Source organism: Archocentrus centrarchus, chromosome 23 (genome assembly GCF_007364275.1).
Source record: "Archocentrus centrarchus isolate MPI-CPG fArcCen1 chromosome 23, fArcCen1, whole genome shotgun sequence".
Taxonomy (NCBI): domain Eukaryota; kingdom Metazoa; phylum Chordata; class Actinopteri; order Cichliformes; family Cichlidae; genus Archocentrus; species Archocentrus centrarchus.
The window spans coordinates 18,947,985-18,961,675 of record NC_044368.1 but is presented as its reverse complement, the minus strand read 5'-3'; the positions used below and the strand labels follow the sequence as shown (position 1 = coordinate 18,961,675).

The window sequence follows — 13,691 nt, the reverse complement described above, 5'->3', positions numbered from 1 at the left end:
GGAGATTGTGTTGTTGACTCTCCAGAGCACCTGCTTTCACTTTCATTTGCACCAAATCAGGTGAAATGGATTCAAAATGGTTTATGCTTCCTAAATGGACAGACATAATCCAGAGGTCATGCCTAAGGACCATGTCAGGAGAAAGAGGTTGGGAAGTTGCTCTTCTATACAGGAGAGCGAATCACATGCTGTGAAATTCCCAGGACTACCTGCGCAATTCTCACATGGGTGGAATGGAGCATCACTCTAATCAGACATCGCTTTAATGTCCAGTCTGACTGCACTGGAGATTAAGAGAATAAGTTGCATTAATTATTTAAAATGATTTCACCTTTCTGCCGTGTGTGCGCGCGCGCGCGCGTGTTAAATACATAAAAATATAAGTCATCCCGATACTTAAAGGTAAATTTATATGAATACTGCCATGCTCATCTGACAGAGATCATAAAGCACAATAATAGGATACACACGGGAATTTTCAGAAGCAGTCTATATGATTATATATTGATATACTTAAGTTATTATTAGAATTAAAGTAATCTATATACTTAGTTTAGCCCTGAAAATGCCTGATTTGTCCATTGCCAGAAACTATTTGAATACATTTCACCTGCGCCCACCTCAGCTGCTTTCATCTTTGGCTCTGATTGGCTGTTGCTTAACAGGCGTAGTTAACGACCCTTTTTGAAACTTTGGAATTCCACAGCTGACACAGGAAGCTGGTTATCATTCTGTAGTGTTTCCATAACATCCAAAATCAGGGGTGATGAACGTAACGACAAACTGGGGCAACCTCGCAGAGCTGCTCTGATTCGATCTAAAATATTAAACGGAGGCAGGCAGTACCGCCCTCTGTGGTGCGCACCAGCTCAGGCAGCGGCTCACTCAGGAAATTCAAATAGCGAGTCGTCTACAACACAGGCGCACGCATCTTTATGCGCCAAGGTCACCGATCCGGCAGCCTGCGGAGGATACACACGCACACCTTCAGTCCCTCAAAGGTAAAGCGACATTCAGCGCCCGGTTATCGTTGACCGCGCTGAAGGACGAGCTGCCGGTGAGCGAGAGGATTAACCGAGCTTTCGTCATTTTCGGGACACCGCGTTATGCAGGGATGAGTATGAATGAGGGCTGTAGCCTGTCAAGAGCGCGGCTCAGGCTCTGCAAGTGAATGTGTGACTACATTTTATGAGGCGTTCAGGAGCCTTTGAAGAGAGGAGGAAATCCTGTTTGTCTCTTTGTGGTCAGTACTTGGACCGGGGGGGGGGCTGACTTGCATAGTCCTAAAATATACTGGTAGAGATTTTGGAGCTGTTTTGGAGCGCTCGATTTAGTAGGCCGTGGGCATTAAGGCTGGCTTCATCCGGTCCCTATCCTTACATCAGCAGCATCATATGATTAGGCTGCAGTGCTGAGGAATCACTCTGCTGCTGCTGCACCTTCCCAGCTCTAGTCTTTCTAATCGAGTTGGACTTTTAAACACACAGAGAGAGAGTTTATTATTATTATTATCCAAGGATTAGATTGGTATTTTTGTCCACAACAGGTTTGGTTCGCTCCTGCTCAGTTGGTGATCTGTATGAATAGTTTCACTGGCTTCCTATATTAAAAAGTACTCTGTATTCAATTTATTTAGCTTAGCTAAAGCTCACTCAAGCTCGGTTTGGGGTGTAGCTAGAATTGAAAGTGAAATAGATCATTAGTTTGTAATTTGTTATCCTGTTCTACAAGTTGGCTGTGACTGAGCATCTCTGTAGATTATAAAATGTGGTTGTAACAGCGCCCTCTGTGGTCTAATGCAATAATTACAGGATGCAAAAATACTAAAAGACAGAAAACTGAGAAAGTTGTGAATTGAGGTTTAAATGCCACTTAAACAGTATTTAGTTCAACATTAACCCCTGTAAGCTGGCTTTATCAAACCATTTGAGGCCATAGGAGCAAAATGGATGTATTCTGACTTGAGTTTAAGTTTGTTGAATATCTTATGAACACAGCTTTTCATTCACAATTATTTTTATCTCAAAAGTTGCTTAACCAGACTGACTTCACTGGTGTTTTACTAGCTTCTTGAGCATACATTATTGTTTTCATTAGCAGAAAAACTAAAGTCTTAGATTTGCCTACGAGTTACAACACTTTAACTGCTTAGCCTTTAATAAATAGTTTATAATTTTGGGAAAAACTGCTGTTCACTATCTTAGTGAGAGTTTGCCGATTATACTTCTACCTGTACAATAAATATGACCAGCAGCCAGTTAGCTTAGCCTAGCACAGAAACTGGTCAGCAGCTAGCCTGCTTTGTACCAAAGGAAAGCAAAAGCATCTGTGAGCTTCTCAACAGTTAACGTGTGGTATGTTCTTCATTTAATCTGCACACCAGGTGTGCAGATTAAACCGGTGTACAGATTATGTGTGATTTTATGAGGAGATGTGTGGGACTATTTCTCGACATGGTGCAGCCATTTCCTGCAGCAAAGCTAACTTGCTGTAGCTTATAATTGTAATAAGAGTGATATTAATCATCTGTGCTCGTTTAACTGTCTTAACTGATTAATAAGATTAATACTGTCATTTCTGGAATATTTATTATATCCTATTGCATTAATTGTCCTGTTTAGGTTGCTCTTAATATCCAAACTGTGTGCTTCTTTGAAAGCAATGGCCTTTCTGCACACATGAGCAGAAATATCAGCAGGTGTTTGTTTTTGATTGACTGAGATACTGTGTCTGGCTAACATTTATATCATTGCCTAATTTCTTTTTGCTGTGAAGGTTGTACTCACAGGTGTGGTCAGAAGTTTATATACACTCATGAGTGTGAATGTCATAGTTTATTTTGGGCTATTAATGATTTCTTTGAACTATTCTTTTACATCTTTAATGACTAAAAAACAAAAATTGAGCAAACAAGTCTGATTTTATTTAGGATTTTGTCTAATCCACAGAGGGTCAAAAGTATACAAAAACTCTCAAATATATATACAGACTCACTTGCATCTTTTAATAAGTGGTGCTGAAGGTTTTACAATGTCTGAACTTTAGTGATCATGATATCCTACAGCTGGTAGGTTCTCTGCCAGCATAAAAAGGATTTGTTTCCCAGCACTCGTTGGATTGACTAATACTCAGACCAATGGGAAGGTCCAAGGAACTCAGTGACTATCTAAGGAGAATTGCAGATTTATATAAGTTGTGAACGTCTCTTGGAGCCATTTCGAAACAATTGCAGATTCCAAGATAATCAGTTCAAACAACTGTATGCAAGTGCAAGTTATTCTAATGTGTCACCACTTTGACACTTTTACACCTTCATGCTCAACTGAAATTTGCAGCTGGCCACCTCGACAAGCCAAATGCCTTCTGGAAAAAAGTTTTATGGTTAGACGAGTCAAAGGTTGAGCTATTTGACCACAGTGACAAGAGGTAACCTAAGAACACTGTCAGTTGTCAAGCATGGTGGTGGTAGCATTATGCTCTGGGGTGGAATTGTTGCCAGTGGTACTGGTAATGAACAAGGAGGACTACCTCCAAATTCTTCAGCTTCACCTCAAATTAACACTTACATGGCTGAAACTTGGACACAGTTGGGTGCTCCAGCTGGACAATGATCCCAAACACACATCAAAGCTGGTTTTGGATTGGATAAAGCAGGCTAACGCTAAGCTTCTGGAATGGCCTTCCCAAAGTCACGACCTCAACTGTATTAAAAATTTAAATTAACAGTTTAAATGAACTTTATCAATTCTGCCAACAACAGTGGTCAAATATCCCGTCAGAATTGTGCGAGAAGCTTGTTGTTGGCAACCAAAACCATCTGATTGAGGTGCAACGTTTAACCAGATATTAATGGGAGTGTATGTATATTTGAGCCTGATTGTATACCTTTGATCCTGTGTGGATTAGAGAAAATCCAAAATAAATTAAAACTTGTGAACCCCATTGTTGTTTTTAAAGTCACTGAGGATGTATGCAGTACAATCATTTCACCATGGAAAACAAACAGATCAAAGACATAATTAAAAGCCCAAAATTACATGACATTCACGCCCATGATGACTGTGTATAAACGTCTGACCACAGCTGTAGTTACTGAAAGAGCAAGTTAAATGAAACCAGCTCTGCTTGTATGCACATGCAGTTTCAAGGTTCTAGCAGGTTGTTCCATGTATCTGGGAGAACCTGCCACATTGTGCATTTAAGATGCTCCAAACCACTGGATTAGGTTTCAGTAGCAGGAGGTCTTTCTGCAGCTATTGGCTTACTGGCAGTATACACTGATAAGCTTAAAACCACTCACAGGTGAAGTGAATAAGATTATCTTGTCATATTGTGATTTTCTGCTGGGGAACTTTGTGTCCTGGCATTCATGCAGAAGTTACTTTGGTGATTATACCTACCTAAACACACTTCCTGATAGCAGCAGTATAACAGTGTACTCCAAACTATGAAAACTGATCAGTTTGAGTCTGAGGGACAAAGAGCTCCAGGTGCAGAACCAGCCTCTAAACTCCAGATCTCAGCTTGATGAAACATTCCCAGGATGTGCCTGAACTAGCCGCATCCACAGAAGCCCAACCCCCCCTAACCTGCTGGAGCCAAAGGATCCGCTACGGCAGGAGGGTCCATGCCTTGAAAAATATTGATGCTGGGCTGGGGATCTTTATAGATTCCAAAAAAAATTGGTTACCTATTTAAAAGGATAAAAGATACGGCGCTGTGCAGCCTGAAACTGAATCATACCTGATTGTTTTTTGAAAGCTGGGATTCATGTATGGGAATGGCAGACGTGGACCCAACCCTGAAACAACACCACAGAACAAGTTTGAACTGATTTCATTGCTGATTGCTGTAAAGTTGCTATTAAATAAACTCTTACGGTGATTAGTTACATTATTGTACAAGTATTCTGAACAAAACTCTGTGTGTGCCTAATGTAACATGTGCACGTTCTTGCCTCATACACATTTCTTGGCTTTGAGACGTGTCTGACCTTTGCCGTCCGACCATTAAATCTTCTGAGCAGTAACATGACTGCAGTCCTCTGTCCTTCATGACGTGGTCAGAGGTGTGCAGTGGAGAAGGCGCTCTGGATTGGATGGTGAATGTGGGTGTTGGCAGCCCACATGGAAAAGTGAAGCGGGCCTCTCAACATGCTGTTGTGTCCACATATGAAGTTTTTTTTTTTTTCCGAACTCAAGGCTCATATCCGGGTGTTGGTAAGAGGACTTTAAAGTTCAGGGGCTGACAACTGAGGAGAGCGAGAACTGCAGTGTGCATTTCATGGGGAGCCCCTTTGTCTGATGGCCTTTTTTGCTCAGAAAGCTGATTTTAAAGGAATTATTTCTCTGTGTAATAATAAGGGCAAGTGTGTTTGCCCGATCACTGATTGTTGTGGTGATAAGAAGATGTCACGTGTGCATTAGTCAACATTTAGAGAAGTGTTGGTTGGGTTAATAATGAACTTCTATTAAAACAATGTGTGTACTGTTACTTGGAGGTTACCTTAGAGCTAATCTTCCATTGCCATAACTTGAAGTCCCAGCATGAGACTTGGGTGGAGTAGAGGGGGGAGGAAGGCCCATGCCAAGTTTCCTTTTGTACTTACAGGATATGTTGAGCTGAATGGCTTTTAAGTGAAGCTCCTGAATGTTCAAGGTCTTAACAAATGCAGACAAATCCTATGCTTTAATTTATCTCTTCAGGTAAAAGGGGTGTCTTCTTGCTCCTTAACTCTGATTTAGTTAACCTTCTGTTGTCCTTCATTACAATTCAAGTCCTACAAGGCTTTACAAAAGCCCATTAAAAAACATTAGTAATTGACCACTGCTCAACCTTCCACTATCAGTAAAAGTGGGGAAAAAGTACTTCAGCATATGAGAATTCAAAGAAAACTTTTAATTAGATGAGAACATGAAAATGTGGAATTGTTGCTCTCCTGAAAGGTACCTCTGCTGTTCTTTTCATCCTTCTTTAATGGCCTCTAAAGGCTACCTTTAAAAAGTCTCTGCAAACTCTCTCTCTCTCAATATCCCTCCCCAGGAACCTATAATTAACCTCCATCTAAAAATAATAACTGGATGTCTAAGTAGTGTTGGGAGAGTTTAAGAGTCGTGAGATATTAAAGGAGATATTAAAGTTTAAAGCTGCACCGATCAGTGATTTTGTAATAACCATAAATCCAGTTCTGAATGTGTATTGTTGTAGGAGTTGCTGCATTTTCCATTTTAGTGTCTTTATGTTTTCTGATGTGATTTTACGGCCTAACTTCACTGCAGAGCCCGACTGATATAGGATTCTTAAGACCGATATCGATATATGGTTTAAAAATCAGATATATCCACCAATATTTTTTTCTTTCAGACACACGAAACATAAGCACATTTCTCTAACAGTTGTTATGTGTAGTTAATTATTTACTCCTGTACGCTTTGCCTCATTTTGCTCGGTTGTTCTGTTTGTGGCATTTTGAACACGTGTCTAAGACAAACCATCCAACATCAGGACTTATAACATGGTTGAAGGATAATTATCTCATCTCATCTTTAATTTTTAAATTTTCATTTATCGGCCGATATAGATGCCAATACTGACAGATTATCAAATACTGGATTGGGCTTTAGATATGATCATATGTAGCTATTAGATTTGTTTGATATGTCACTCAGTGTGCCCCAAAGACATACTGAGTGCAGGACACACACACACTCTTATAATATCTTCTTGTGTAACATCCACTGACTCTTATAACATACTTGGAAAGCTCCTTTGGCAAAAGAAGTGAGTGGGAAATACTGTAGGTCTGGTGTGCCAATTATGGGGTCAAAGGGGTAAAGTTACTCTTTTCCAAGAGATTTTATCCTGGGAAATAGAAGTGAAGCAGTGTGTGATGCATGTAACGGTCATATTTTACAGTTCCAGAAGTTGCCAAGACTGTGGCAAACGTTAAATGCAAGCTTCAGACACTTATCAGTGAGTTTTGCACACATTTCTGCATGCATTAGTGGTGTTTGCCTCCAGCCTCTTGATGTGATGGCAACAAGTATTCGTTTATTCCTCTTCAATGAAATGAAATGCAACACCGGGTCTCAGCTTTGTCCTTGTTGTGAATTAAACCTGAGGTTCTGTGCTGGTCCTTGCTGCAAAAGAAAGCAGTCTTTTAGGCTTCCTGCCAAGGTACTAAGTGATGTCCTTGGAGGACGCACACACAAACACAAACACACATATGTGAACAGACTTGTTTGCGTAGGAGACCGCTCATTGTCATAATGCATCCGCTGGGCCCAAACGGTAACCTTAACCTTCACAACTAAGTGTCTAAACCAAATTCTAACCTTACCTCGAAAACAAAGACTTATGGCTCAAACAGGCCTTTGAAGGGGTGTGAAAAAAGGGCTTACAATATACACACACACACACACACATGCACACACACACTTACTGTCCAGTATGTAACCTGGCCCGATGAGCTTTTGGCAGTTTGATGATTTGATTATAGCAACTCTATTTCGGTTTCTGCTCCCCTGCCTTGCCCTTGCTGCCCTTCACTAAGCTCTGTTGTCCGAATAGACTCATCAAGGTGAAGTCAACTGGTCGGTGCGCTGAGAGGACGCTGGACTAAAAAAAACTCCGTCTGTTCAGTGTGAGCCCAAGCGTCTGTGTGCAGTAGGGCTGCTCAATAATGGAAAAAATCATAATCACGACTATTTTGGTCAATATCAAATTAAAGATTATTTAACTTTTACTTTGTAAACACAGCATTTATTGCACTTAAACAGTGAATAACTTGAAATCTAGCGTACTTCTGCAATCTCTTGAAAATAAATAATAAATTTAAAATAAAATACAGAATATATAAATAAAATATAAATAAATAAATACATTATAAATGAAATATAAATAATAATTAAATAAATAAATGATTACATTAATAAATTAGTACAACAACATACTGACAGATCCTGTACATGTATTCAAAGTTTTGGTATTAACATTGGTAAGGACGGCTCCCTGCCAATTACCGTATTTTTCGGACTATAAGCCGCTACTTTTTTCCCACGTTTTGAACCATGCGGCTTATAGCCCGGTGCGGCGTTTCTGTGGATTTTTCTTTAACCACCAGGGGGCTCTTTAGCAGGATATGAATCATGGGACGTCAAAGTTGGAAATCAAAGAAGAAAGCGCCAACAAGTGCTAGCAGCAGGCACAAAAGAGATTTTTTTCAAACTCCCTCATCATGGAAACCACAAAAAGAACTTCCTATGATGCCGCTTTTAAGTTGAGGGCTATCGACCTGGCACTACAGGAGGGAAATAGAGCCGCTGCACGTAAGCTCGGCGTGAACGAATCAATGGTGAATTGACTTGTTATAACTCAAATTTGGGGTTGTCTGTCCCCCTCTGCTGAGTGCCGAGTAATTGTGGAAAACCGAGAGCGGCGGAGATACCAGCGGCTTATAGCCCGGTGCGGCTTATATATGTACGTTTCCAGTTTTTTCCAAAAAATTTGTAGGTGCGGCTTATAGTATGGTGCGCTCTATAGTCCGGAAAATACGGTACTTAGGTTACACTGTAGGCAAAGACTCAATGCTGCAGCATAAATCAGAGCTAAGAGTATATGGAGCATAATGTGACAAAATCATTTTAATAATAATCTTTTTTGTTGATTACACTGTTTTTGTGATTGTTTGGAGCAAAACTGAAATCAAAATTCGATTAACTGATCCTTTGGGTTAGACTGAGATGTTGTAAGAAATACTGGGCAAAACTCTGCTTGTCTTCCAGTCAAGATTTCATTTTACTTTGATTTCTGCCAAAATACATGCAAAGTAAACTTTGTGTATACTTTGTGTTTCATGCCATTAAGCCAGTGCTATCTGGGTAACACAGAGTAGTCATAGATGGCAGCTGAATGAAGGATTTTCACTTTTTCTTGACCGCAGTGGAAAACACTGTTGAGGTCAAGAAAACACGTCAAAGAATGTCTAATAAAGAATTTATATAGACTTAGGGAAAGAAGCCTCAGTACTGAGTGAGTTCTACTGCACTTAAACCAGACTACTTAACAATATGACAGTGGATGTTGTTAATATTCTGCGGTGGCAAAACTGCAGTGTTCAGAAGATGGAACCCATGTGCTTTTTAAAAAAAAATAGATTAGGACTAAATGAGGAAGACTCACTACATCTGCAATATAGGTATGAACAGTGTTTAATTCCACTCATTAGATTTGATTCAGTTTTGACTGTTTTCTGACTTTTCAAGTATTTTTTCTTCTGTTTAATTGACCTGTAAATTAGTAGCCAAGAACATCTGTAATGTAGACACAGATGGAGGACTGAAGCTGCTCGGTGCCTAACATGCTGCTTTGAATGGAAACACAGAGTCAGGACTTTATGTCTGCAATCATATTTTATGACCACACTAAACTACTCCTTATTAATTATGTGAAATTATACTCACCATGGCAATTGGGCCATCAGTGTTGGAACCTTCATGCAAGCATACTGCTGATCTTTGACCTTTCTGTGGGGGGTGAATCTGAAAAAAAAATCCCCACAGGAGTCAATAAAGTTTTATTACCACCTTGAGAATTAATTGTGCTTGGCTAGAAACTCTGAATGTTTTCTTCCAAAAGTGTTCTTTTAAGTGGGTGTGGATGCACAGGCCTGTTGTCACCTGACTTGTTCTTTGGCAGTGTTTTCATAACCCACCAGCTTTGGCCACAGCATGCCAGTCAGCACCGTATCAGCTGCTCTTATAATCACTGGTGAAGGGCACAGTGGAGACAGCACATGATGCAGATCTGGGCCTGGAAACCAAGAAGGAAGTGTTGACATTGTAGTGACTGAACAGTGACTTTGCTTTGTTTGACTTCTTATGTACTTATGTGGTTGATCATAAACCACATCCATCAAGCTTGTGTATACATTTCCCTTCTTCTTTTTTTTTTACCCACTAGATGCTCTTTTATGGCCAATTAGTTTGGAGCTTCGTATTAAGAGCCATCACTTTATAAGCTTCTTATGGGTTCTAAGGATCCTTCGTGCAGTGTCGTCATGTTCAATCAATCAAAACTAGTATTTCCACCAAATGCCACTCTGGGCAGCCTGTAATCTGATTAGTACGGATTAGACATACTATAAGGGACTCTGGTAAAAAAACCTAATCTCTAACTTTGATTAAGGGGGCAATACAAGGGATATGCATATACTCAGAGGATTATTTTCTATTCGCCAAGCCAGTTTTGGCACAAGTTAAGAAATGTTAAAGTCATTCACCAAGTTAAAAACAGGTACCACTTATTAGAAACTGAACCATATAGGATTTTTAAGACCAATACCAATATTTGGAGATTTTAAAATCCAATATATTTGCCAATATAGTTTATTTTTTTCTACAACATCAACAAATAGCGAATATCGGGCTATAATATTGGCCGCCCAGTACATCAGTCAGACTAAAATTCTTATGGAATCAAACGTATTAAAAGTTCATTTTTTCCCTCCTTGTTTATCTTTGAAATCTGATGCTTTAAGGAAAGATTTAGCACGCAACTCTGCCGTTTCCCTAGTTACAGGGAGCGTTTTAGCACATTTTAGCTCGTCATCACAGTAACTCTGTCTGCACATTACCGTTTTCATTCTCTTCTACTAGAAAATCTGATAAACCACCTTTATCTTCACTCAGTAGGTTGATGATGACCAAAACAAGAAAAGCAAGTGCTGTGTTGCTTTGCATCTGTGAGATGTCCAGAATCATAACTGCAAAGACACACATATAAGAACTCTATGTTACACCACTCAGCCTGCAACGTTAGGTGTAGAGAACGGTAACTTTTTATTACTTCACACAGCAAGGAGCAAGCTGGACACGACAAGTTTGGGGGCACACTTTTTTCTGCCGACCCACACTCTCGACCCAAAAACATCCTCAACAGCTCGTTCTGCCCCCTGCTGGCAAGTATATACATGGCATAAATGACTAGACTACGAAATGAATCAGACCTTGTTTAAGAACACCAGACAGGTATTTGAACATACAAGAAAATACACTCTACAGGTGCCACATCTACAACACAATCCAAGATGGTGGCAGTACCTGTAAATATTACTAAAACTATAAAACTTGTAGTCTGTACTGTTGCTGCTGTGTATTTGTGACCTGCTAAGGAAGCCACACACGGAGCATTGATCAGGCTCTAATGTATCTATGAACCTGCTGCAGCAGGCATTGTGTTGCATTGCTAGTGATCCGTGGCTTTAGCCTGCTAAGTAGCAAAACAAACCCTGTCTTTCTTTGCTTTTCCAACTTTACTACTTTACTGTAATTCATTCGTTAAAACCCTTGAACATGTTCATTCTGATGTCACTCTCTGGCTTCCTGCCAACAGATAATCCTGTCTTTCATTTCCTGTTTCCTGGATTTTTGCGGCCTTAGTCAGACATTGGTTATCTAATTTGTAGCTTTTCAATAAACACTTAGAGTAGCACTTGATATGTGTGAATCTCCACAACAATGCGATCTGCTCGGGCCCAACAAGGAAGCAGAGTGACATCATGTATTTAGACCAGTTTTTATGGCTCATTTACGCACTTGAAATACGGAAGCGTACATTTCCTGGGTAAATGCTTGATGCTCTTAAATGAAGCTTGCTCTGCTCTGGTAAGATGTTGACCCAGGACTGGTTTGTATTGACCAGCAAGCTGAAGCTTTATTTTTACTTTGATGTTGGGGTGGAAGATAATACAGAAAGGACATTTAAAAGTGGAAAACAGTGAAGTTGTTTTACACTTGAGGTTGTGGTTTGAGAAGTTTTCCAGTGGTTATCTGTTGTGGTTGGAACGTGTTGTAGACGGACTGTAAGAGGTGCTATGTGAGCTGCTGGAACAAATAAAAAGTCGGATAAGGTGATGTTTTGTATGGGGATGATATGCCCAGTAAAATGCCTGGAATGGTCAGTTAACTGCTGTGAGGAAGATGTTATCACTATGCCCACAGACATGTTAAACTTACACTGTGTGGGTGAAAGATTTGGGTTTTATAGGTATCATAAACAAACAAGCTACTTTCAGCCGCTCCCTTATTCACAAGCAGTCACAGCAGGTAGCGCGTTCTGATTTTTACACCGGATACCCTTCCTGATACAACCCCAGAGGGATTTGTGCCTCTTCCCGGGATCAAACCAAAGATCTTTTGCTTTTTAGGCAAATGTGTAAACACCTACACTGCACTACATTATACTATCACCAAAAATATACTCTGTTGATCATTTATGAATTCAAGTTCATTTGTTTTACTATTTCCTCTCTGTTTGATTATTAAGTTAATTAAGTTCTTCTTGCTTTTTTCCTAGACAAAAGTGAAGGCTATCCCAGCAGCAATCTCTGCCCCTGAAAAATCACTCCAATGCATAAAGACAAAACTTGCAATTGCTTTAATGGCCACTGGAGGCAGATTCCCGAAAGAACTCAGTCCCCACAGACTCTCGTGTTAAAATGCCCAACTTCAGCCATGTTTACAGCCCCCAGAAACCTTCTGTCGCTAGCTAAAAACGTGCATTTTCCAACCGGTTGGTGAAGATTTGCTGCAGGTTGCTGGTTTCCGTTGGATGAAATCAGTCACAAAGAAGGTGCTGCACCAAAAGCCTCTTTATGATTGCCAGCAGATTGTCGCAGTCACCTGTAATTTGAATGGAACTCTCTGCCTAACTCTGCAACCAACATATTTCAAAAGAGGTAACTTACTTTGAAGAATGGTCTCCGTTTCTGGCCGGCATTGCATTTATCACAGTTTCACTGGCGCTCGATGAGCAGTTGGTGAGTGTTTGCATCTTCCATGCAAACTGTTGGCAACTACAACCTTTTTGATGCAGCACCATATACCTTTCTGTAACCAGTTTCACCTAGCAGCTGCCAGCAACCAGTCACCAACCTGTTGGGGACACACATTCATCCCTAGAGACTGGCAGTTGCCTGGGGATGCCAACCAGACAGAAGGTCACTATAGCTAATTTTCCCTTTCCAAACAACTTCATGGTGGGTTTTTATATAACACAAGCTTTTAAATTTTATTAAAGCTTACAATGACTGCTCTGACTGACAGGTGTCCCAACAACCATCTGTAGCTGATAGCTGTTTGGTTAAACTGTGCTTTTTGCAATATTTGTAATTAAATGATCTGATTAATTGGTATGTTGTGCAACACTAATTAGCAGGTATCTGCTGTCATCATTAAATGGTAAAAAGGGGAACCAGTTTGACTTTGTAAACCTTAGAGTGGGTCTAGATCCCTAATGAAATTTTAATAACACGAGGCTGCAGTCCCGATGCAGCCTTGTGCAGAAATGCCCCTTTAACTTGTCTCTGTTGTCTTAGCTGATGAAATCAGTGGTGCCAATTATTTAATAATCACACACAGTCGAGCCGAGCCTGGATGTGTTAATCTCAAATAATTGCTCGCTTATGATTCTGCACCGCTGACCCGAGCTAACACGTTGATGCTTCGACAGGTTGCTCATTTCTGTGACGCCAAACTGGCTGCCATCATCTCAGTGTGCACCTCAAGTTAATTACACAGCTGTAAATTATTCCTGACTGATGAGAAAGGTGAGGCTAATGAAGTTAGACAGAGCAGCTGGCCTTTCTGGTTTATCATGTCTCCGTGAATATAAGTGCATGTGCGTTTCTCCAT

General features: G+C 40.3%; 1 protein-coding gene across 2 annotated transcripts in view; it reads left to right on the top strand.

Moving 5' to 3' along the window:
• The first annotated feature begins 736 nt into the window (after nucleotides 1-736).
• LOC115773241 (monocarboxylate transporter 2) overlaps nucleotides 737-13,691 on the top strand; it is a 29,500-nt gene continuing 16,545 nt past the window's right edge. Inside the window, exon 1 of one of the 2 annotated variants that reach the window (XM_030719815.1) lies at nucleotides 737-1,001. The gene's annotated coding sequence lies outside the window, so the exon portion shown is untranslated. Of the gene's footprint in view, nucleotides 1,002-1,022; nucleotides 1,244-13,691 lie in introns of those variants that run through there. The other variant, XM_030719816.1, reaches the window with a different exon arrangement.